We start from the raw sequence: 25,703 nt of genomic DNA, 5'->3' as shown, positions 1-25,703 counted from the left end.
AAGTACACATCTCGAAGCGGCACGCTCGTGTCTCCTCTTGTATGTCAGCGGCTGCACTCAAACAGCCTTTTGCTATTAGTTGTGTGTGCTGTTTGTATGTTGGTACCTGTCAGATGGAAGAAGGATACAGCTCCTGACGTTGGCACAGTGAGACCACAACATATTTAATCTAGGTCTCTAATTCAGCCCTGAATAACACTGATCAGTGTCACTACATAGATGTATGATAACGGTTGTTTTTATCTATCTATAAACTGTATAATATTTAACCATGTATGCAGCAGCCTGTTTGTATTCAGCAACATTATTTCCTATGTTTCTTAACTGACTTGCAGGCGAAACAGGGTAAAAATGAAGACACCTGAATTTGGCATTCAATTTGAAATTAAGTCAACAGAGGACTTCATTATAGATATGGGCAGGAGGATTTCAAGCCATTAGTCTGTATCTGTACTCACACCTTCCTCTAAAACTTTCACTCCCTCCTTTTATCCATCCCTGATACACAGTGCTTCCCCTTATCCCCTGAGGTTGGTGAAAAACTAGTCAATTCGAAGGCCTTCAAATTGGAGTGCTCCAGTTAAGCCTCATTTGCTCTCCCTCCCTCCACATTTGCATGCTCCTTACACAGAGGGTCCAGACAATTTGGCAAGGAGAGTCCGAGCGCTCGCAGGTTCGCAGGCAACGTGGACCGCGCACATTTTCCACACGCCCGGCAGCGATTTGATATAAAGGTTTTAAGGCTCAGCCTGGAAGGGCTTTGGGCCTGAAGGCAGATACCTATTAGCTCTTGTTTCCCAGTCCAAATAAGATGTAGAAATACCTGCTTGAGAGAAATTATTGGCAGGGTACAAATTCAAATAGCGAACGGCAAAAGAGAGACTGTAATTCCATTAGCGGGCTTCTGCGTTGGCTTCACCTGCGAACACTGCTGCCTAACAGAGCTTGATGCCCTCATTTACTGCATCACAAGGCCTGGTTCAACCGACTGTCTGCCCCAATCTGCATAGTGCAACATGATCATTGACGGGCCTTTAAGCAGCAAAGACAGAGTTGATCACTCAATAGCTTATATTAAAACTAGCTGTGCATCAAAAAATAAAATCAAAAAATCACTAAAATACAAGAGATGTAAATTTACGATGACATCTGTCTTTAGCTTCCTTGAGCGTTGCCTTTAATGACATCAGGAGAAGTGAGCCAGTCCAATAATCCATTCTGTTTCATTTTAAAGACTTAAAAATCTTTAAAATGATTTGGTTCCTTACAGATGTTCACTAAAACAATACACGACTGAGCTGTGAACCACTAATCTGAAGGGCCTTCCTTTCTTTTGTAACCCACACAAGCACTTTAACTCTAGTTGGCCTGCGCTGCTGCGGTTAATGGACTCTGCTGGAGGCGGTTCCTCATTTATCTGTGAATTTTACACTTACAATCGACAGTGTTTATAAAATGTCATTTGATTGTTACCCCTTTTAGGAGGAGACAAGCCCAAAGGAGCAGAAGCAGAAACGTTTCAATCCAAAGTGATAGTTGTATTCTGTATCATTGAATCAAGCTGGTAAACGCTTTCCTCGCTCTCTGTGCGGCCACGGATTCAATCAACTGAGGCTCTTGTCGAAGCGGCATACCAAATCAGCCCAACTGTTGGTGAGAGCAGAATTCCCTCAGTAGTAAAACTGCAGCTAAAGGCCCGAGAGAAGGAAGAAAACAAACCATTCAAATTGTATTCTTTGCCAAATCCTCTTATAGCATAATGCATTTACCCAGGGCCAGCACAAGCGTTTTAGGGTCCCGCCAGTTTGACTGGCTCACATTTTAATTTACAGCCCATTCACACAACGTAGTGACAGCTTCCACTGCAGAGAGATGGTGTAACAGTATGCTCAGCGTGCTGATAAACAGCCTTCTTGTTGTCGGTTACTTCTTTAAAATCATTTTCTGCCACTGTGATTCTAATTTTGGGTGCCATTTGTGTGCAGTGGAAACAAGCTTTTTTTTGCTTATTTACATATTCAGCACTTACTCATTCATTTAGAGTTGTGTTTGTGTCCACCTGATGGATGCCAGTCCAATCTTTTCACTCAGTTTTTGGTCTCCACCAACTCTTGAGGGAAATGTGGCTTTTTAAAAAGTTAAGTGTTCCACTGTGTTCACCAGCTAGTCACTAATTGTGGCTGTTCGCCATGTGGTGCAGGTATAGTGTACAGTGGGTTGTTAGAGCTTTTATGCTGAAAAACAGCTGCCCGTCTGCCAAAAAAAAAAAAAAAAAAAGGCGAACCAAAACAGTAAAATTGCAGCCGGACAGCTAAACAATGAGCTGGCACTTACTATAAAGCTCCATTAAGCCGAGAGGCGCTCCAGATTGGGGTGATAATTCTCTGCGACCCTTTTCACACTGTCACATTGTTTTCACATTGTTACGCGATACATTGCTATTCTAAAAATATCAGTAATAGCTGCTTTAAATCTGGTGTTAAGGGGATGTTTTGTGGTGCAAAAAAATAATTTGTTAGCTTGAAAACAATTAGTATAATTGCCATTTAGCAGTTGTTATACTATTGGAGAATTGTACTATTGTGGGGAATATAAAATCCATCAGTATATTTAAGGATAGCGTAGTGTAAAATATAGAATGCATATAATACATAAAACAGAACCTTACTAATTCCAATTTTAATTCTGGGAGAGAAGAAGCAATAGAAGCAGTATCAAGAAAATGGTTTAGTGAAACCACTCCAGCCCTCTGGGCAATTCAGTGATCGTGGAATCACCAACCGATATATGAAGCAATGAAAACACTTGACAGACATAACGTCATCCCTGAGTCAATAAGAAGCAAGGAATGCATCAGTGTGACGAGCCCCTCTGCCCCTGGTTATTTTCAAAGCCAGTGGCCATGTGGTTGCAGGAGCTTGTCACTTCCTAATGGCGTAGACAGTTTGCCCATGGAGGACTGATGTAAAATCAATACCTGAAAAATGATTTGACACGGGTATGCGCCAGTTAAAGCATTTCACATTCAAACTAGATTTTTCTTTTGAATCTTGTATTGGTTTCCTTTGCATAGTTGTGTGTCAGCTACTGCACTGTGGTTGTAGCATACAGGCCTGGTGATTCAGTGTCACATCAGACACGCATGGCATGCAGTGTGATATACCTCACCTCATATTTTTTGGTCGTTAAAGGCAACAACGACAAGCTGGTCTTGTTTTCCTGACCTCCTCTCACCGCAACACCAATCATCAGATAAGCAATTAAAGAAGGACAAGTAAATCGTGCATAATTACTGAATAATTTTAAATAATGTGGAAAAGAGAAATAACACCACTGTGAATAACACCAGACAATGCGGTACGAACTGAGCGTCGCTCTCAGCTGCTCGGTAGTGAAGAAGCAAATAAACTGACATGTTCTTACTTTTTTATTGTGGGGATTTATTGCACTACAGTAGAAAGGGGAGAGGGTGTACAGGGCCATGGCCTCCACCACCTTGTGAATAGTGTGAATGATATATTAAGGGTTACTGTTTGGTAAAGAATTGCAAGTACATTTGAATATGGCCCCGTATAATATAGCCCGTTTGAACGGGCAATGCAGACGATGAACCTTAATGTGCACCCTTTGTTTAAATGAAAGAAACTACAGGAAATCAGTGATTGTGAAAACACTTATTAAGACTACCTTGTCTAGTCCTGCGCATCTCTAATGTGGCCAATTAAATGTGTTTTTCAGACTTCACACACGTTTAACTGTACAGTGCTTCATTACGAGCGAAATTAATATATTTGTTGCCTCTTCGTAGCTTCGTTCTTCCCGCAGCTGCTGATTTGTCACAAGGTTTGTTTTCCTAATTTTTCATGTGTCATTACAAACTGGCATTTTCTCAAAGGAATGTCAAGAAGATGTGGCTTCTTTGTTCTGTAAATGGTGAAATCTCAGTAACTGTTTTGCATCTTTAGCAGAGATCTCTTCACTCTTTAAGATTACCTCATCGAACTGAAGTTATGTGAAGTTATGTTGTTCAGGTCCAGACAATAAGTACATTTTAGAAATGTTTGCCGCCGTATCTCCGCTGTAATTCCGAGGCACCAGTTTGATTCATTAATTGTTTTTTGTTGTCAGACAACAGCCGAAGATCTGATCTGGCTGCAGAAACACTGCGCACCGCAACAACATTGCAGCAGAGCGGAGGGCACCGAGCACCAAAGATCATCAGGGAGCTTGCTGAAAAAAAACAAGATAAAAAAAAGGAAGTTTTTGCTGTGCATGACTCAGGAGTAAGTGTATAATAAGGGCACCAGTCCACCACCCCAACTTGCAAAACCCATGCATAATAATAAAATGTCAGCACTCCAAAGAACAAAACATAAATTGTTAATTATTCCAAAACAACCTCTCTTAAACTCTGTGTTCAGAAGTGAAGTTTCTCCTCATCCGACCAGGGAACCGACCAAAATAGGTGTCATGACTTTAATCACAAGAAATGTCTGGTTTGTGGCAAATTCTGTTACTACAAGTAAGAGCTGGATTTAAAATGTGAAAGTGCTCATTTTCGGTGTTAAAATAATGTATGTTACAACATAACGAGTGATGAAACTCAACACCATGAGCCCACCAAATGGTAAATGGATTGCACTCACACCGCGCTCTTTTACCTTAATGGAGAAAGTGCTTTACAATTTGCCTCTCGTTCACCCGTTCAAACACACACACGGATGGCGACAGACCATGCAATTTAGGATTCAGTGTCTCGCTGAGGGACACCTCGACATGTGGGCAGGTTTAAACAGCCTGCTGAGCCACAGTGGGACTCAAGAGGGATCGCCTAGTGGCCCGATAGTGGTGTGAGAGACGAAAGCAAGGGACGCTCGAGTATATTGTCACGTCTGTGTTCCACTTTGATGCCCAGTTTATATTTACTGAATCTGAGCCACCAGTATTTAATGAGTTGTCTGAATGGATATGTTTGCACTGCGTTGCCTTTCCCACGATTTAACTCCAAGAGGTCAGTATTTGGCTAAATGACACTAATGCATTAGACTGCACAATTAAACTGCATTATAAACTCCCACCACCTCACATGACAGACAGGCCACCATCCTCTGCTAATTACCCTGATTATAATGAACCATTTCTAGCTATCCCACAGTTTCTGTGCTTCAGAATTTAATTAGCCACTTTCTGGAGACATGGCTGCTTAAAAAAGATAGCTGATGCTGTAGCATGTACAAGTCAAATCTTTTTATTTCATTTTTAAGACATGCTTGTAAAGCAACCAGGTGTACCCTTCATAAAAATATTATACTAGTAGCAATGCTCATAATATAAGATGAATAAAACTCCTCTCCGAAGGCACAAGTGTCGGACAGGGATTTTGACAGCCAATTAAATGGATCATCAATTCAGAAGAAAAAAAAAAAACCTGAACACATCCTCATACCTAAACAACTGAATGGATCAATTGCCAATAGCTCCCAAAATGACTTATATGACCATTGGAGAGCACCAGCAACAGGTGACCTTTGTCATACCAGACCTCCGTCATATCGGACCTTCGTCATCACATGCTTAATGTTGTGAAACCGTTGCATTTTGCTTAAGTTTAGGCACCAAAACTACTTGGACAGGCTTTGAAAATGATACTTGGGTTTAAGTTTATTATGTCAGGTAACGATGACTTCCAGTTTCACACAGGACACAGTCAGTGGTCTCCTGGGTGAAAATCCAGTGTTTGTTTGACATGTCCATCCATGCCACCTCGTCCACACACAGACTTTCTTGCTCTTTATACTACATCACTTGACGTCCTCCGTTGCTCTCATCCTAATTACTGCAGCCACTAAAGGTCACGGCCTAACAATAGCTGTGAATATGGGTTGTAATAACCTACTTACACAGATGACCTATACGGCTGTTTTTCTGGTGAGGATGGGATGTAAAAAACAAAACTCTGAGAAGTGCCTTTTGTCTTGGCATTATGTGGAAAAGCATTGTGCAATGAAAACATTATTGATTGGTTGGTAATCAAAGATAAAGCTGAAACATCTGTCTCGGAATGCTGACATAAAAATAGGAGCCTTTTGAAGAGTTGGAGTTTTGAACATTTCAAAAGGCTTTTGTTTTGAAAGTTCAATTACTGCAGTATATCTCTATTGCTGTAATCCTCACGGGAACAATAGTGGAATCTTGAACAACTGTTCAGCGATTTAAGTTCTTGAGGATCAACACTTTTTCGACAAATTCCTCAAAAAAGAGAGCGACGAGAAAATGTATGAACAAATACAACAGTAATAAACTGGTGACAAATGCAGGTGTCAGGTGCAATATGTTGATTAAAGACTAAACAAAACACCAAATGTGAAAAGTAAACTAATAATCTCAACCTATTGTATTGTACAAACAAGATACTGCCTTTGATTTTTCAGTGTTTTTTAGAAGACTGCACAACAAATGACAGATTTCTGTGTTAGCGATATTAATTGACTCCCACCATCAGAAATACAGATCTCTGAAGCAGTTAAATACTTCCTCAATAGATAACGATTTCCCTACCCCCGACCACCAGAATTTGAAGCATCAATTCTTCTGTTGAAGATGCCTCGAGCGGCTTTCAACCAGTTAGTACACAATTCATTATTCGCTTCTTTTGAAAACAGCAGATCAAAAGAACGGCTGGACTGCGGTTTTATTCTTTAAATGCACGCTATCTTTAGACTGTAGTCGTTTTGTCTCTGTCAGAAAATGTAACAGTTAAACTGTGAGCCAAGTAACAAATAGACTGTTGATTTCACTGTTCTCATTGTTATAAAATGAATGAAGCTCAAACTCAGACATGTCTTACTGTGCGGCTGAAGTGATCTGCGAGTTACATTGGGCATTTAATAGGGTTAATTCAAATGTAATACCTGCAGGGCATTGGCTTGTTTCAGACCTGTCCACAAGTATTTAAGCATTCTCGGAATAAGTCATTTCAAATGTTTTTTGAAAACAGCCTCATGATGTGACTATTCTATAGAGTGTTTTAGTGGAGCATTTCTCATCTATATTGACAGTGCCAATGATTTAATATTTATTTACAGATAAAATTTAAATGGCTCTGTGCCTGCTGTCTGTCAACCACACAAGCACTCACACACACACACACACACAAGTCTAATCCTAGATAGAAACTAAAATACATCAACAGAGAGGTTCAACTAAATGCTGGAGTAGACACAACTCTGGGTACTTCTCAAGTCCGATTTCTTCTCTCCTCTCTTGAAACGGAAGTCATCCTCTGGTCCGCCATCTTGAAAGCCGTCGCCAGGCTCTTATTACTTCTCTGAGGAGCGAGGCGACACAAGAGCCCACACAAGCACTCTTGTTGGATATAAGTAATTCATTGGACGCCACAGCCCACCGGACTGATCTGATGTGTCACAACATCACTGGAGTTTTATACCGGAGTGAGGAGAGATAAGAGATTAAACTCAAGTGCGTCACAAGTTTCAGATTTTTTTTTTCGTATTCACCATCTAGTTACAAATCTATGTCAACTGTAGGTCTTTTTTCTCTTCACGATCTGTTATTTCCTCCATTAACATTTATTATAGAGAGAGAGCAGGAGAGTCAGCCAGAAACACCTTTTACATCACTTTTCATCATTTCCATTCAGTCACATGTGAAGCTGATGAGCGTCAAGTTCGATGTGGATTACATGATACCAATATTCCATGAAACATTCAGCCTAATAAATGACTTCTAGTGTTCAAAAGACACCATAATTATATTCTGTTATTCAATAATGAATTCACAATCAGAACATAGAATGAATAAATGACATAAACACATTCTGCCAGTAGAAGTGGTTCCTGTGGCTCTGAACAGGACACAGGACACAGCATAAATACATAATGCAGGAGTTTGTTAAACAGGTATGAAGCTACAGAGAGAAAACACTGCTGCTCTGGCACTGATAACTGCATGCTTTTATTAGCATTAGCACAGTGCACATGTGCACAGACACAAATTCATCGAAAGTCTCTACAGCTGTTAAAGCCTACGGGCAGCTGATGCCGCCGTCATCAGAAATGGACGTTTGCGCTGCTTCAGAAGAAATCACGCCTCGTTTCTCTGAAAACTTATTTCCTCGTTTCGTCTCTCCTGACATGGTTTCCTTGTCTTGGTCCCTCCCACCCGGCGTCCATGGAGAGACGCGTGAAAAGACAAGTGAGGGAAACGTGGATGCAATGTAAGAGATTTGTGAGGCACCCTGAGTCAAAGAGCACACTTATTTTCCTCACAGTGAACATGGAAGAGAATTTTTGACCCTAATTCAAGTTAGTAATGGTAAGTAAACCATTGTGTGAGTAGTGGAATCTCTGCAGCCTTGGCGGCTTGTTTACCGTGCAGCAACGGGAAAGCAGAGTTGTGTTTTGCACAGAACTCAGGTATAACCCAGAGACCCAAGTCTGAAAGGATTTCACAAGGTCTTCAGTAGAATGCAGTTCCTAATAAAAAATGTCCACACTTGCAGCTGTTTTGCAGTTGCAAAACATAATTGTACAAATCACATCACAGTTTAATAAAATGAATGAACAGAGGGCTGATAGAACGTTAAGATCTTGTGAGTTGTATTATATGGCTTTCTAAAGGCTCAAATGAATAAACATCGTGCAGCTGCCTCCATACTGTCTGCGGTGGGGTTTTGCTAATGTTTCTATTAATGCAGCACACACCAGAGGCACAGGGAGTACGTCAGACAAAGGGATGCTGGGGTTGAGACAGTAGGCTGTAAACACTGTGTAATGTCACCAGTGCCAAGCAAAGTAAACAAGTGAGTCAACAGAGAGCCTTAGCAGTGATTTAGAGAGGGTTAGTGGTGACTTCAGCCTGAGGGACAAAAGTGTCTGGGCCCAGCAAGCTGACTGATTAAGTGGCCTTGTATATAGATTGAGCTCATACTAACGCTGCCAGAGGGTCTCTCCCAAATGAGTGACTGATGGCACGGCGCATCTATTGGCTGTCAGCCGATTCTGAGCTGGGTTCATTCGCAACAGGTGCGCAGGAGACGTTGGCATGAATGAGGATTTTCCAACATTGCCAGTTGATTAGTGTTAACACCACTTTGACAGTCGCACGATCATAAAGGGCAATTCACAGCCGTGGAAAGTGGATAATTGCAAGCGTCTGATTGCGCCATTTCAGTTTTTTCCTTTCGCCTCACACCAGACATTTTGCTGGCGTGACATTGACAGCATCTCTGCAGACAAAAGATTGCATGTTTCTACGAACACCTCCATCAGGCACCCAAGCAGGAATACCTGTTTTCATTTTCTGCATCACAATATCTTCACAATATATTCTTGCAGAACTGAATTTTTAATACAGTACAATCACAACAGTGTGACATTATAAAGTTAGAAATGGTGCCAAAAGGCAAAACACTCGCCCACCACCGCAGAGACCTTGGTCGAATTCATGTCAACAGCTTAGTTGAGCTTTCAAACTAACACAATTGGCAGTCTTCGCAGGTGGAAGGCCACTGAAGATGCTTGCTACCACTTGAAACACAATGAGCAGCAGTGTTTTGCCGCTTACAACTAAAAGCTAAACTTCCTTTTTGCCCTCTATACTTTCCTATGTGGCCTCAGTGTGTGAATCAACAACCATCCCTGTAACAGGCCCACTGCATGCCCACAGCATCTTATGTTTCAAAAACACTGAATCATTCTTGAGCCATGTTCTCCGTCCAGTGTCAACAATCAGAAATGCTGTATTGTCCATCACAAGGCATCTGAAATTTGTCTTTGAATTGGCTTCAGTAAAAACAAAGCTCAGCTCACAAACTCTGCCATTCGACTTTCCTTCGTGGTCACACACATGCACGCGCACACACACACACTTGATAAGAGTTGACGTTGAAGGAAGGGGTTCAGAGAATGAAATCCATCACTGAAAAATTGCTGCAGGACTATCTCTTGACTGAACATTAAGTGCCTGGTATCAATAGTCCATTACCACTGATTCCACAAATATAATCATGAAAAGCAATTAAGACAGCAATCACCACTAACAATCTACCCTAAAAAAAGTCATAGTGTCTAAATGAAGTAGCTAATTAAAGTTAATTATTTTTTTTTACACGGAGCTAACTGGACATTGTTAACTAAACCAACATCACTTACATTTTTTCTAAACACTGAAAAAATAAGGTTTAAATGCTTAAACATTTCAATATATCTGTGAGTTTATGCTGGACTCAAAACTCAAAGCCAAAACCAACAAGAACTCACTTCAGCAGGCCCTCTACAGAAGGCTTTATTTGGAGAGCTAATCATGGCTAAGTACCAGCAACTACACTCAATATGGATAGCCTCGATCCACAAACACTGATAACGTTGTGTGGCTTCAAAAACTCATATTCTCATATTACTGCATAGTGTGAAGTTGGGACTTTAATAAGGGGACCAGACATCCAAGTGCATCTGCGATTGTCTCAAACTGGTTGTCCATAATTGGTGACACTTTGACAAACAGTCTGGTAACATCGACAAAGGTCCAGACGATCCAGTGCTGTAAAATATTCAGTAAAAACATGATAATAAGCCACAGAAAGATGTTTCTTCTTTAAATTTTACAGGCAATGTCGCCTTCTGCTTGACTTCCCATTACAACATTGACAGACACTATCGTCTCCAGTTACTTTGTGGAGTCTCAGGTTTCACTAACACCTCACTTGACCATAATAATCTCCAATAGCAGTCTGAGTTGAACCGAAGGGCATCGTTCTTTTCTTCCATGTGAAGACTGAGCCAGTCGCAAGTAATTTTTCATTTGACTGACGCTTCGAATAGCCAAAGAAATTCTGAACATGCCAAAATGCCACTTCAATGAGAGCGCCAGCATTAGAGAAAACATGACAATATTTAGTTTCTGTGGTATTGGTATCAGTTTTTATGTTGAACTAGGGTGAGGCTTCATGTTGTGGTCCCATTGTGTGTACCTGCCAGGCCCAGATATTGTTACAAAATCAGGTGGAAAAAATAAAATACATCTACTTCAGTGTGTTCTGTTACTCAATGCCAGTTTGAGTTAGAGTGATTGTGACTCCTGGGGATAAAAGTTCAGAGTGTTACCGTTCAAAACGCCCAAAACCATGCATTTACTTTACAAAATAGTTCAAGACCAGCTTTCAGTTCACTTTGGGTTTGCCCTGGATACGCACGTTTGGCTCATTTATGCTGGACTGGTATGGTGCGCTTGGTAGGTGTGCTAAGGGCTGAAAAAATTGTCCCCTATCCTGATGAAATGAAAACGCCCATGGTGAATGTGTAAGGCCGTACAAATGCGTGTGCATGACACTGTGGTAGAAACTCAAACTGTTCACATTTGAGTTCAAAAGGAAGGTAATAAAAGCGCTCTCACTTGCCCAGAAATGACTCAGTCAAGTCTGAAAGAGTGTGAAGAGAGAAGAGAAAAAAAATAATTAAAAAAAAGGAACAAACAAACAAAACCCCCCAAATCATTTAAAGGAATGTTCCAAAAGGCCGCCATACTGACTGGACACTGACAAAAGGAGCACCAAACTTCAGAGGCATGTTGAGGGTATGGGCGGGATTGGTTTGCGCAAGTTACACAGTCTTGCCTGGCAAGTAGGCTCAAGATCCAACAGCTGAGGGAAATATATAAAGAACTGGGACACATACTGCCTTTGTAGTCGAGACAAAAAGGAATGAATACATAAATTAGCAGATCCTCTGAGCGGAAAAAGCACCCGAGTGTTCGTGAAAAAAAAAAAATAGAAACCCTTTCGGCAACATGTATCCACCCGTTGAAACTAGCAATCATCTGTGGTGACGTCGGCGGGAAGGTACGTAGGTCAGATCGCTTGTTGATTACTCCCCAAGCAAAAGGCGATGGTGTCTCCTGGACTGACTTCCTTCAGGCTAGGGTGTTATCTGATTATGGAACATTCAGGGGAGATGGTTGTAACAGCTCCATTTAGGACATTTTCCTTCTGCCCTTGCCTGTCTTATCCCCCTTTCCATTTTCTGTTTGTGGAGAAACAGGGAAGAGTCTCTAATGTGCTAATTTGTGCGTGCTCCTGTGAAAAAGCATGCAGTCTGCATTTTGTGTGCATGTTTAATTAATTTACCCAGATTAGAATTAATGTGTTTGTGTTTGCATGTGCACGAGTGCATGAGAGCGCCACAGTTCCACCTGAAGGGAGTTTTGCTCCTCAGTGTTGGTTTTTGAGTGTGTGTTATGGTCTAGGATGGGCTGATGAGGGACTGGCTATAGACTGAGAGCCAGCCAGCGGCCTCTCAGCTATGTAAAGGGAGCTGATCTCAATCCACTGGGGACAGTCAGGCTTCCTTCCCCTGCCAACACCTCCTGCCTGGCCTGCTCGCAGAGAGAAATCCCATAGCGGCTCTCAACAAGAGGCCTGGAAGCCCTTTGCCAGGGCTGCAGCAAAGAAGCACACACGGGCCACACCGGGAGGAGCATCTGTGAGCGAGCATTTGCTGAGTGCAGCAGGCTGTGTGGACTCTTTTCAAATGACAGAATGAGCACCAATAACCTGTGTGCTCAGGAGGAGATAGGCAATGCAATTACAGCAGAATAAAAGGAGAAAAAATATCACAGAATTAGAATGTACGATCATGGGAAAACTGTGTTATACTTTAAATGATAAGAAGTATTTGTTGTCTCATTTGCTCTGTTTGAAAATAGAATAAACCATTTTTTCAGGGCTGCAGGGCTTAGTGATGGGGCAGAGCTTTCCTGATGGCATGATCAGGGCACGGAGAGGAGATTGATATTATGACAGCAGAAAAAAGAAGATGTGAGAAGAAGTGTAGCTATATATCCAGTTAGATTCTACTGACGTTTGTCTTGTTTGTCTGACGTTACGTAGAGAACAAAGCCTGGAGAAGTGATCATTATGAAGTCAAGGTTATTGACAGAAACATGCTCAATATTGCAGATGGTATAGCGGTGTATAGAAGAATGGATATTGATTTAGAGATCATGCTGGTGGTCTTGTTAAATTACACAGTTAGATGTTATGGAGTGCAAAGGACAAATACATGGGCCATAACGTTAACATCAAGCTCTGCCTGTGAGACCAAAAACCACAAACAAAGACTCTGTTGAAGCCACCAGAGGCTGTAGTTGTTACATGCTGGTACATGGTGGGCCAGCGGTGGACAGCAGCTCAAAATTCTTTACTCTGCAGGCCACCAACTGACCCCAACATCCAAGAAAACACATAGTGTCACATCCTGGCAGCAGAAAGCAGGTAAGGGAAGATGAGTGTCTTTGTCCTCCTGGTGATTTTTGACTTTCTCTTAGATTTTTAAGTCCTACCTGCTCCCTGTTCCATTGTTTGCCTGTTTGGACTTCCTTCTTTGGACTTGACCTTTGCCTGCCTCACCATCCTGTAAGCTCTTTACCTTTTTTTGTTTTTGCATGAATAAATCACTGAACTGCACTAGCTCTGCCCTTTGTTGTCTGCACTTGGATCCAATCTCTTGTTACCCTGCTCGCGCGGTTGTGACAAACAGAGCAGCAGCCTAGTTTGTGACAGTAGACTGCGAGTGCAAAATTTCACAGTAAAACGGCTGAAAACGTGACAAGAATCCACCGCATCTCGCGTCTCAGCCCTCTAACTGGTTATAAAAACTGGTGCCAGAAGAGTGGGAGTGAGCAAACAAACACTGTTTGTCAGTGAGCAGTCCTGAGACACATCTTAACAGTTCTTTTCTGTTGTTGTTGTTGTTGTTGTTGTTGCGACATCCCAGCAATATTCAATTTGTAGATATTAAAGGAACAACTAGTTGGCATTCAGCAGAGTGGATACTTCTGCCAGTGCCATGCAACTGAAAAGATATGCCAGTTTCACTTGGTTGATTTTCACCCAAGGTTAATAGTTTCTTTCATGTCCTATTACAGTCTCGTTCACATCAGCACATGAACACATTGAGACCTGAAACAGGACATCAGAAATGGATGCTGACCAAGCATAGCCAGGTATGGTGACACTGCATGGCCAATAGGCAAATTTGTGCCAGTTACTTTTTCCTTACCGTGACTAATCTTTAATTACAAGACTTCAATTGGAAAACAAAAGAACAGTTTTAAAACGGCATCTTACTAATTATGAAAAGCTGATTTAATTTTGTCCATGAGAGGCCCCGTAACTATTGTGTCAGTCATGCTTGCGCACAAAGAGTTAATTTCCATTGATTCGGTTCAGTTGCTCTGGTCCAGTGCGCTGTAAGTAAGGTTCCACATTAGTCTGAAGTGATATTATCCTGATAATTAGGTTACAATTGTTGTTTCAGGGCACTCCTGCATGTAAGGCTTTCATCACACAGCTTGTAGTTTAAAGGGAGCCCACCAACACCGTTCCAGGGGGTGTGAGACTGTAAATACCACACAGACCCCTGCAGGCAGCTTCTGGTGCAGAGAAAGACAGTGAGGAGACTGCAGTAATTTAAAACTAGCCTCCATCACAGGAAGAAATCAAGTGCGAGAGCGCTCAGTCATGCTCAACAGGTCCCTCTGTTTATTATCAGATGGCAGCCATCACTTCACGCTACGGGTGGAAAACTCTCTGCCACACATAAACACATGGGATGTCATGCTGAGAGAGGCGTGCGGGTTTGTGGCATGCATGAGCAGACACACATTAACTCACACACGAACACAAATCACCCTCTTTTTCTTACACTTGATTTCAACTCAGTCAATTTCTTTTACCCTAACACATACATTTAGGCTTCCAGGAGAAGTAAACAGTAAACACTCAGCTGGCGCTCAAGTCCTTCTGAGAGTGGCAGACCGGCTAAGAGGTCATATCTCTGTGCTGGTGCTTGCATGCATAGATTGGTTGTGGTGATGTCCTGATGCACCGACGGGATAATTTACGGACTGTCTCACAAAAATACGTACAGGCAAAGACAAACTCGAACGCATCAGCAGATTCAGTGAGCCAGCTTTCAATTAAAATAAAATAAAAGGCTCTTGAAATACATACAGTCAAATGTACTGACTTCAAAATGCTCACCCACCCATTTGTGCACACATGGAGCTCAAAGCGTCCTCACAGACACACACACATAACCGCACACACAGCAAAAAGCTAATTTAATTAGCTATCCTGCCAAACAGGCGCTTCTTTTAATTACTTGTGGCTGCACCCAGCAAAGTCCCTCACAGCTTGCAGAATAAGAAAGTTGCCATGGATTTCCTTAACTAATGACTGTGGCACAGAGTATATGCGAAGTACAATGGAACAATGTTGAAGAATAAGACCTACATCCTTCCAGACAACTTGGTCCTAAAGATATACTCAGTTGAAAGAATAGCATGCAAATGCACTATTTCCTCTGAGCGAAGGTCAGTTAGAACATGCTCTGCTGCTGTGCTGTTGATGTTTTTCAGAGAGTTAGCTCTTCAGTCAATGGATCACAGAAACGAGCAGAAATCAAAAAACTATCCATTTTGTCATCAAGCATTGTGACACCAGCCGGCCCAATTACAGACACAAACAGGTTCCACATTAGATACCAGAACGAACCATGATTACAGTTGGACTGGCGCGATGACTGTTATACTGGTGCAGTGTATTGATTCCCCCTTTGCCTTGACAGGGCCAGCCACTGCTGCACTTAGCGTGACTGAATGGCTGCATCCTGCACTCGAACATGCATACACACACACACACAAAAACCAACCCTGTAAAGTACACATGAAAGAGTTAAGAAGCTGTTGACTAAAATGAACCCCATACTTACTGCATGCTGCACAATAATATATAATTCATAGATGATTGCAGAGAGCTGCTGAGTCGAGGATGGCAAAAGATGTAGAACAGAACAACAGCAGGTTTGGTTTAATGTGTGATTGGCATGTCTATGAATTCTAAGAGCTCTCCTTAAAATCTCTGATTGTAATTATGAAACAGAGACTCGTGACACACCAGTAAACCCAGAACTTGACCCCACAGAAACATGTATTAAGAGACTAAAGGACCAAGTGCCAAGAGTTATCTTAATAGTCTACAATGCCATCTTGGTCTTTACCAGCAGAATATTCATGTTTCATCGCAATTAATTTGATCATTGGTTGCATATATGTATATATATATATATATATATATGGCTACAATTTAGCACAGGGGAGGAGAAGCATTGCCCAGAGCAACAAGGAGTTCATCAACATGGCTCATAAACAAGGCATCGGCCTGTTTTGTAATATATTCTTTCTTTACAGGAGGCTATATATTTCTTTATACACTAGCAGTGAGCCAAGCCTAGCCCTGGGGGCCTAAATCCATCTGTGTTGCTCTCTGTTTTAATGTGCTCCTCTGAGAGCCACTCATCCCTCCCTCCCTCTCTGCATCTTTGCTGCTGTCGGTCCATTTCTGTTTGTGGGAAGGAGAGAATGTGATTGCCATGGTAACCAAGCCTACTTCCACTGACATGGACACTGTTGGTTTCAACCGGCAGCAACAATTTAACACTTCCACAAAGCCCAGAGTGCACTGAAGGCCGAAGGTCAGATCACATGGAAGAAGTGGACAAGCCCTCTGCTGTCAATGTACTGAATCGTTGTGGTGTCTCATTGTGATTTCTATTCTGTGAATGTTCTTTAACCTCCAAGTCCCGATGCAGAACAGCCAGGGCTAAAGTAATCTAGCTGTGCAAATACAGAGAACTATAAAGCTGTTTATAAATATCAAGAAACGCAAAGCGTTATTTTTCCCCGGAGGTTTAGGAGCTGCATTTGATTGGTGGGCCACTTTTTTCTATTGTTGTGTTTGCCAGCCACGCAGAACAATTCCTCTGCTGAGTCAATTCTGGCAAATAGAGAAAGATGTTAATTTATTTGAGTTGCCTGAGCCCTGGTTGAGTCGAGGCAGGAATAGTTTGTGTTGCCTGTTGAAGAAAAATACAGGTTCTTGACCTGAGACTAAGATGTCTCAGGTCAAGTGCAAATTGGATACTTGCTATTTCTTCAATTTTCTACATATTCACAGGGATGAGTTTCATGTCACAGCTTTTTTTTTCCACTTCCACAACAAATATTTTTTACTTTTAGTTGTTATCCAACTTGCTGAATAATTTTAAAAGAAAGCAAAAAGTTATCTTCTCACTTTAGCCTTTAACCAGCAATGATTTTCCTGATACAGGCCTGCAATTGTTGTGCTTTGCCTCGTGCTCATGCACTGCTGCACATCTTTAAGATTTAAGATTTGCATTCTCTGTACTCTACTAACTTTATTTTGTTACTATTATTCAGTGGTTTTGTTTTCCATCTTATACAGCACATTGTCTTTAGTTTCAGCCTTATTGTCTATCTTATTTTCCTATTATTAACAAGTGGGATTTATTCTCCATCTTAATTAACACTATTTTTTAATCCCTGTCTTTATGTTCATTCTATGTCTTTTCTATGTGAAGCACTTGGTGCATTTGATTTCTTAGTTGTAAAGCACTTTACTCTATTTTTTTTTTTACTTCATTTTGTTATTACTATTCAGTAGGTTTAATTCTCTATCTTATGTTGTTTATTCTGTTTATGAAAGACTGTGGCATGTTTTTTATTATAATTTTTTTTTAACCCCCACAGCACCACAACAGGGTGGTTCTCTCCAGGGCAGCTTCAAGCTGCACCCAACACAGTCAATACCCACAATGAGGATAACCCATGGGAAGACATTCTGAACTAGGTTTATTCTGGTTAAGCAAGACTGGTGGTGAATCTGTGTCCATCAGGAAATTGGGAGGCTCTGTTATGCTTGTTTGTTCTACGCAAGTTCTCCCCTATTAAGTCTCAAATTTCTGACTGCCATTGTATTAAATTAATTTTTTTTATGTGGGTTTTTTTTTTTAAATCTGTTTGTATGTGAGGCACTTGGTGCAAGGTGCTATAGAAATAAAAAAGTCTAATTGTTATTATTATTATTCCTGTTGATTCCAGAGAAAAAATGCATGATAAAACTTCAATTAAAATCGTTGCAGTAGTAGTTTAAATTTTTACTTTACCTCTGTTTTCCCAATAAAGGCAACACAACATGCCCACCACATTTTGTCTGTGACATAATCAATAAAATAAATCCATTACAGTGACAAGGGGCTAGAGGTCTTCACAGAGGTTTTCCACAGGGGCCAGTATGAAACAGCTGTGGTTGTGCACCATAGGTGCCCATTAAAAGCACAGCTTCAGTAATGTACACAAGAAAGAATTAATTTAGTTTGGAGGGACCAGAAGAGTTCACTGAGCAAAGAGGCAACTTAGTTGAGTTTCCATCAAATCTTTTCTGGCTCTTGTGCCTGCTGTTCTTGGAATGATGCTGTACTCTTGATTGCAGGCGCTATTACACCTTTGGCTTGGGGCAGCAGCTCCGCTTGGCTTCAGACACAGACTGGCAGAGGAGATGCAACTAGCGGGGCATGGATCTCGCCTCTCCCTTTGGCATCCAAGCCTGTGGTATTTCCAAACAGCTACACTGTCAGTCTGGCATTTAGCACAGCAGTTGATGGACACTAATAGGGGCTTGGCTGATCCACTATTACCCTAAAGAGAGCTCTTGTCAGCAACTATGTGATCAGTTGCCTGATCAAGGGTGTCTTACAACATGGGTGATTGATCCAAGAGGTCTTAAGGCAGTTCTGTGACACAGCTGTTGGATTTTGGGGGATTTATTTTCAGCTCAAAAATAACCATAACCATGTTCTTTAGCTATAGTCAATATCGATTTATGCAAAGGTTATTTATGCACGTATACGCTCTTATTATATATGCTGTAATACTGTATGTGTCTGATATTACTGAGATTACTGATATCATTGCATTGATGTTGTCATCTAGCACAATGCATCATATTGAAAGATGGAAGCAATGCAACAGCACCCACAAACAACACTGGCGAATTTGTATGAAAGTCAAAACACCCCAAATGCGTGGTTTGCTGGTATGCCTACCAGTGAGACAAAAGGATACCGACATTTACTTTCCAAGTTTAGATAACTAAAACAGATTGTCTTCACAGCTGAAGGAAACAAATTGTAACTGTTGTTGCAGAAATATACTGTATTCTGTGACTAGATTTAAAGATTTACTTCTTCAGTAGAACTGCTGGGTATTGGCTCGGGGTTGAGTGCCACAGACAGGTTAGAGAAGTCAGAAAGTATTGATAGATGAACTTTAATACTGTTGGTTTTACTTTTGTAGTGGAATTTGTTGACAATAAGAAATAATATAAAATATCACCAACCTTGGCATCATTAAACCTTTTTATATAACGATACGTCACATTCCAGAAAAAACCTCAGAAATGAATTATTGCTCCACTGTAGCAGCATTGGCACAGATAATGCATACATCATTTTACTGCATACCTAATTTTACATTCATTTTGTATATACCATTCTGTTTTTATGTTCATTCTGTCTTTCTATGTGAAGCACTCACTTGGTGCATGTGATTGCTTTCTTGTAAATGTAGCATATGCAATTAGTGTGCTGTCTGTGATTGGCCAAGGTTAATGCAGTTGGGTAGAAACACAGTGGTACAGTGATACATATATACGTTTAAATGGAATTGCCAAGGATTAGGATCTGAGACTTGTAGCAGACAAGACTTTTTCCTCACCGACTGAGCTTAACTGAAAAGTGTTGCAGTAATCGGGTTCATACAACCTTCACTGACTGTTCTGCAATAACACCTGCGGACTAACTTTTTGAAGTTGTTGGGACCAGCCGACAACTACCTTACTGACAGATTCATTTTTAGTAGCTTCTGGCTGCAGCTAAAAATGGACAAACCCACTCTTCCTCAGCCTCAGTAAAGTGACAGCTTCAGATTGTTCAGTGACTTCAGCATTTTCAAATTTTGATCATTGTCCACAGTTTTGTGGACTGCATCACTGTGTAAAATGGTCATAATGTTCCGGCAGGAGGCTTGATCAATACAAGTGATTCAGTGTTTACTTGGCCATTTGCTGACATGTGTGGCTTAACCCCCCACCCCCACCCCCATCTCCCATCAACAAAAAACAGGAGCAACACCCAGGACCAACAGTATGCAGTTCTCTAATCAATCACTACAGCAGTGTGTCTGATGAGCATGACTTCTGTTTGGCTAGAATGAAATCCTGTACATGAATGAGAGTCAGTAACCTGCTGGGGTGGGGGGGTGGTTGCACCAGGCTATCTGAGCCTGCAGGATCCAAGCAGTTAACTACGCACTGATTCTGTGTGCAGTGATTCAGCCGGGAGTGTAACAAGCAGGGCTGGACCGACGGTGTTTAAGGCATTTACTACTTACACTACATACAGTTGGAACGTTGTATAAAGCAAAAACAGAATCTGATCTACTCAACTGAAAACAGTACAAAGACAATATATTCAATGTTTCACCTAATCAGCTTAATTGATGTCTGTAAATATCTGCTTATTCTGAATTTGATGCAGCAACACGTTTCAAACAACTTGGGACAAGAGACTGGGAAAGTAGTGGAATTTTCCAAAAACACCTGTTTGGAACATTCGACAGGTAAACAGGTTCATTAGTAACAGGTGATAGTATCATGATTACCAGTTGGCTGGCAACCTCAGAAATGACATGGACTGACACTGAGTTTCATCTACCTCCAGAAATATAGGTGTCGTTTTGGACCAGACATTGACTCCTCATTAACAAGTGAAGCTTTTGATTTGCTTCTGCAGTTTTATAGCTGAGGCCCGGTGCTAAGCTTCACATCATTCACACCATTCACACCGTGGCCATTCATCCTCTGAAGGCCACTCTGTAACTCTTCTCAGGCTCAGAAACATCTCTGGATTGCTTTCAAGTGAACCAGAATGAAGCTGCAAACCTTTTCTCCAGGTCTTCTAAGAGATCACATATGAGGCTGATCTTGATGTCTTCACACTAGCTCCCTCAGAATCCAATTTAAACTCTGTTTGATCACTGATGTCTTCTGATCATGGCTTCTTGGGAGCTCCAACCCCAAGGCTTAAAATTACTCGAAACTGTGGCTCTTTAACTTCGGATTTTAGATCTATAAACCTCTTTAAAGAGGAGCTCATTGTCTGTTCTTCAAGCCTGTTGCTTTTATCTGTTATTGTGAGTATTCATTATGGTGAAGTTGAATAATGCAAAGTCAGACAAAAAGTAGAACATGCTGTACAGTACGAATGTGATAATTCATGGGACTATAATATTTGTAGAATACTTAAATCAGCTTGTCACAGATGTGAGTCATGAAACAATTTCTGAAGGGAAGGTGCAGCCTATTCAGGGCTCAGGAGGTCATCCACTTATCAGAAGGCTGGTGGTTCGATCCCTGGCCTCGGCAGTCTACATGTCGAACTATCCTTGGGCATGATACCGGATCCCAAGTTTCTCCCGATGCTGTGATTGCGTTAATGCTCGTAATGAGCAGGTGGCCTAGCTAACATGTGCGAATGGGTGAACGCAGGCTCGTGTTGTAAAGCGCTTTGAGTGGTCAGCAGACGAGAAAAGTGCCATATAAAGACAGTCCATTTACCATTTACAGTGTATTCTAGTCACCTTGTTTTGCTGTACATTAACAGCGTCTCAAAGCCGTTTCTAGGAATCATACTGAAAGTGCTCTTTGGACTAAAACCACTCCCTCCTCAGAGTAGGAAAATGTGTGTCTGTAGATATAGGTGAATCTGGGTTATCTGGGTTGTGAAAGCGAAAATATAATTCAAAAATGAAACTGTAAAGCGGAGGTGAGCTGCAGATTCAGTGATAATTCCCTTTTGGTTCATCGCATCGTTTTCAGATTGTTACTGCCATTCCAAAAACAAAAACAGTTCAATCCACTCTAGACTCTCATTAACACAAGCAAGCAACTCATGTGGCTTAAAAAAAAAATAAACATACATTAAAAGCAGTAGGTAGGTTCAACAACACCCTGCTAATGTATGCGCCTTTTCAGATGAGCTATTTCTGACATGTCACCCACTCTTGCGAAACAGGCTGTAACCATATGAATGTAACGCTCACATTTTATAGCCCCATTATTGGCGATATAAAACGAATTAATAACTAATCCACAATTTGCATGAAGTAGCTTGTGGAAATTAATGAATCTGGGTGTCAGTGAGTTGCTGTAAGAGATTTTTTACGTCTGAAAGTGCTAGTTGTGACACTTTCATTGTAACTTTGGTTAATCTCCCTGTCATCAATGAGCATCTCTCCTGCTGCTGAATATCTCTGCCTGACCACCACATCCTGGAGGTTAGGGCCAACCAAGAGTCACCTCAGTTCAGAAAGTGGATAAATTGCTTTTACTCCAAGCCCAAAAAGTAGGTAAGACCAAATATATGTCACATTTTCAACACGTACGGACTGAGTGTACTCTGAGATGTTCGATAAACACAGCCCAGACAGAACTGATTCAGTGCACAGAAAATATATGGCTTGACAAATTATTGCTTTTTTTGTTTTTTGTTTTAATTTCCTTTTCTTTAAATGCTTAGCAGTTCTTAGGAGCTGCTCTATTTTCCTCAAACGCCAGATGTAAGTAGGGCACCGACTCTTATCTGCTGAAGATGTCTTCCCTCTTCATCACTGTCTTATATACTCTATCCCCCTCTTATTTCTGGCATCCATCTTTCTCTCCACCGCATTATCTTCGAATCTCTCTCCTTCTAATGTCTTTTTACTCCATCAGCGCCTGTGACAATTTTTCCTACTCTTTTCTCATTTTGTGTCTATTTCTCTGTCTATATTTCATTTGTCCCTTTCTCGCTCTTATTTCAGCCGCTGCTATTTCGCTTCGTCTCCCACAGCCTCCAATCTCTGTTTGTGTCCAATCTCTTTTTGCGTCATTACCAGCCCCGCTTTCTTCTCTCTCTCCCTCTCCCTTTCTCTCTCTTCCTGTCCCACACAACTTCTGTTTCTGTCACTGCCGGCCGTCTTGTCGATCTCTCCTTGTCTTCCCACCCTCTCACTTCCATGCCTTTCCCTTCCCTACTGTTAACCGACTCGACATTGCGGACAGCCCTTGCTGCGTCTCTGCCTTTGAAGAAAGCGAAAAAAAAAAGGCCCCTCACTGGGATTGAAGAGATTTCTGTTTTCTGTCAAGACCGGCCCTACACGCCGGAGGCTCTTCATATTATTTCAAAGACTGAAGCAACACAATCATAAGCAGCATAAGAGAGCAGCACAGCCGACACATGCGGACAGTGTTGCAAGGGGGGAAAAAAAGGTTGCTCGCGACCAAAACTGCTTGACATCTCTGCACGTTTGCCCGATGGAGTGGTTGACGACACTTTTAAATGGTGGTTTAAGGCTGCTGTTCTTGCAGACTGCTGCTCTCCCAGCTCGCCGTGCTGGGTCTGCTTGTCAACAAGCACAGCTCAGGTGCTGCTTTTTTTGTTGTTGTCTTTAAGCTACCTCATTATGCTTTCTTGCTTTTACCATCAAAGTTCATTTCAATGTTAGGTTCACACCAGTTTTAGCAAGTTCTACACCATGCTCGCCGCCTTAAGGCATGCACCCCGAGGACAGGCAACAATTGCTTGTACTTAATCCACATCCTTGCTCCCAGGGCTAGCAGGCATGAACCTCTCACCCTCCCCGTGCTCTTTGCACTGTGTGTATCAAATCACCCCCGAGGCGTTGTTCCCACCAGTTGCATTCATCACGCAGCCTACAACTTTGAACTTGTCTGGCGCCTGTGCCGTAAACTTTCTGACCCCCGCCCTCACTACCAACGGTTCACTTCGACAACACTGCCTGTAGTGTTGAGAGGCAGACTTTCTTTTTCTCACTTGCTCTCCATCTAATTAGTGTCAATGCTCAATTCCTCTTCTCCTCAACACGGCACTCGCTCCCTTCCCACCCACCATCAAAGCTCTCAGTACAATTAAGCGTGTAAAGCGAGGCCAGGAGGGAAGAGAAAGGGAAAAATAAAAGGCAGACGTGCCATCTTTGAAGTGCAAAGTGAGACGGGGCAGGTAACTCTCGGGTGGGAGATTTGCCAGGTTTTCAGCACTGCTGGCAAGTGGAGAACATGGACTCGACTACAGTCTTAGAGCATTTATCCTGATGTTTTATGGTTCGCCTTATGCATGAGTACGCAAAAGTGTGAACCTCAGATGTGTTGAGTTGTCGAGGCTATTTACGTTGAAAGCATCATCTGAAGATATTTATAAGAGGGGATAATGGTTGCAGAGATTATCAGGGGACAGCAGGACACACACTTGTTCAAAGCTCTCTTCACCTGCTCAAGTGCTCTATCAAATGACTCCTCTTTCTCCCCAGCTGAACACAACCGGATACACCACCCTCAGAAAGAACAAGCCGTGTCGGCCTTTCCTTTCTGATTGGCTGGATTTGTACCTCGTGTCTCTCTCTGAGTGTCTCTTCATGAGGGCGATGTAAAAACAAAACTACAAACTAACTTTGAGAGAAGACCAGCAAGAGCCCGGCGAGGAAAACTCCTTCAGAAAGTGAAAAATGATATACAGAGCCAGAGCGGGGTTCATCACTTAAGCGAAAGTAAAGAAAAAGAGCAGGGGAATGACAGAGGAGAGGAACAAGACAGAAGGGGCAACAAAACAGATAACAGGGTCGAGGATGCCCAGCAGCTTTAGAAATCACACACACTCACACAGAGTCGGGCACCAGATTTGGATTTCCGGCATCAAAGTGGATGATGATCTGACATCCTTTGGGGTGATATTGCAACATTACTGCAGAGCACCTGCATGTTTATTGCAAGAGGAAGAACGGTAGAGAAAGAACACCTGAGTACCTGAAGACAGGAATCAGGATTCGTTTATCCACATGTTTGTGTGAGAGCACAAGCGACATTGCGTTCAGGCTTTCCAAACATTACTCTGTGGCGTGGACACAAATCTGCTATAGATGTGTGAATTTAAATCCAGTCATACTTGTTTGTGTGCATATTTAGATTTTTTACAGATACAGTAAAACTGGCATGTAACTGTGTGTTTCTGTCTTCAGTCATTGCAGAGGAACTAATGGAAGTCAAAGACCCTGTGAGAGTGAATGAGAAGGAGAGAGAGGAAGACTGGAGGGAGGGATGGAGAAGACAAAATCTGCAGCAGTCTCGGCTAAGCTGCTCACTGAGTGTGTGGAAGGCAAAAGTGTAAGTAGGGTTATGTGGTTCTGAGAAACTTTCAAATGATCAAGTCACTTTTAATGCACTGCTTCATTCTTCCTGCTTCTTCTGGAGCGAAATAAAATAGCTCACATGCGATGGGGGGAATAAAAATGGCACAAACACTTGACTCGCAACGGGATTGCTAAACTGAGAGCGCTGCCAATTTCTGAAAAATGAACACAAGCACAGGAACTCTTTGGACGTCTGAAACTTCTTAGGAGAGGCAGGCTCCGTATCAAAGGGGCACCTCCTGATACGGTGAATTGGCCAAAGTACAGAAGACTGACTTTGTGCCAAGAGGTTGCACCAGAAGAAATCAAGCACTTTTCATGTACTGTACAAACACAAAAATATCCAAAATAGGCGCTTATTTATTTAATTTCCTGTGTATTACAGGCCCGAGACACTATGAGACACTAATTATCTTAAATGGGTTAAACTGCTCACAAACACGTGAGCGCATACACACTCTGTTATGAGGCATGCTTCGCAGCATTGATTCTGTTTTAATGGCAGATTTTTTCGCAGCTCTCACAAA

At 41.8% G+C, this 25,703-nt stretch overlaps 1 protein-coding gene across 1 annotated transcript in view; it reads right to left on the bottom strand.

Moving 5' to 3' along the window:
• The window catches only part of alk (ALK receptor tyrosine kinase), a 298,244-nt gene that overhangs the window by 114,792 nt on the left and 157,749 nt on the right, over window positions 1-25,703 (bottom strand). The gene's annotated exons all lie outside the window — the stretch shown is intronic.

The sequence above is a fragment of the Chelmon rostratus genome, chromosome 15 (assembly GCF_017976325.1).
Source record: "Chelmon rostratus isolate fCheRos1 chromosome 15, fCheRos1.pri, whole genome shotgun sequence".
Taxonomy (NCBI): domain Eukaryota; kingdom Metazoa; phylum Chordata; class Actinopteri; order Chaetodontiformes; family Chaetodontidae; genus Chelmon; species Chelmon rostratus.
The sequence above is the reverse complement of the archived record's forward strand: the minus strand, read 5'-3'. Positions and strand labels throughout refer to the sequence as shown.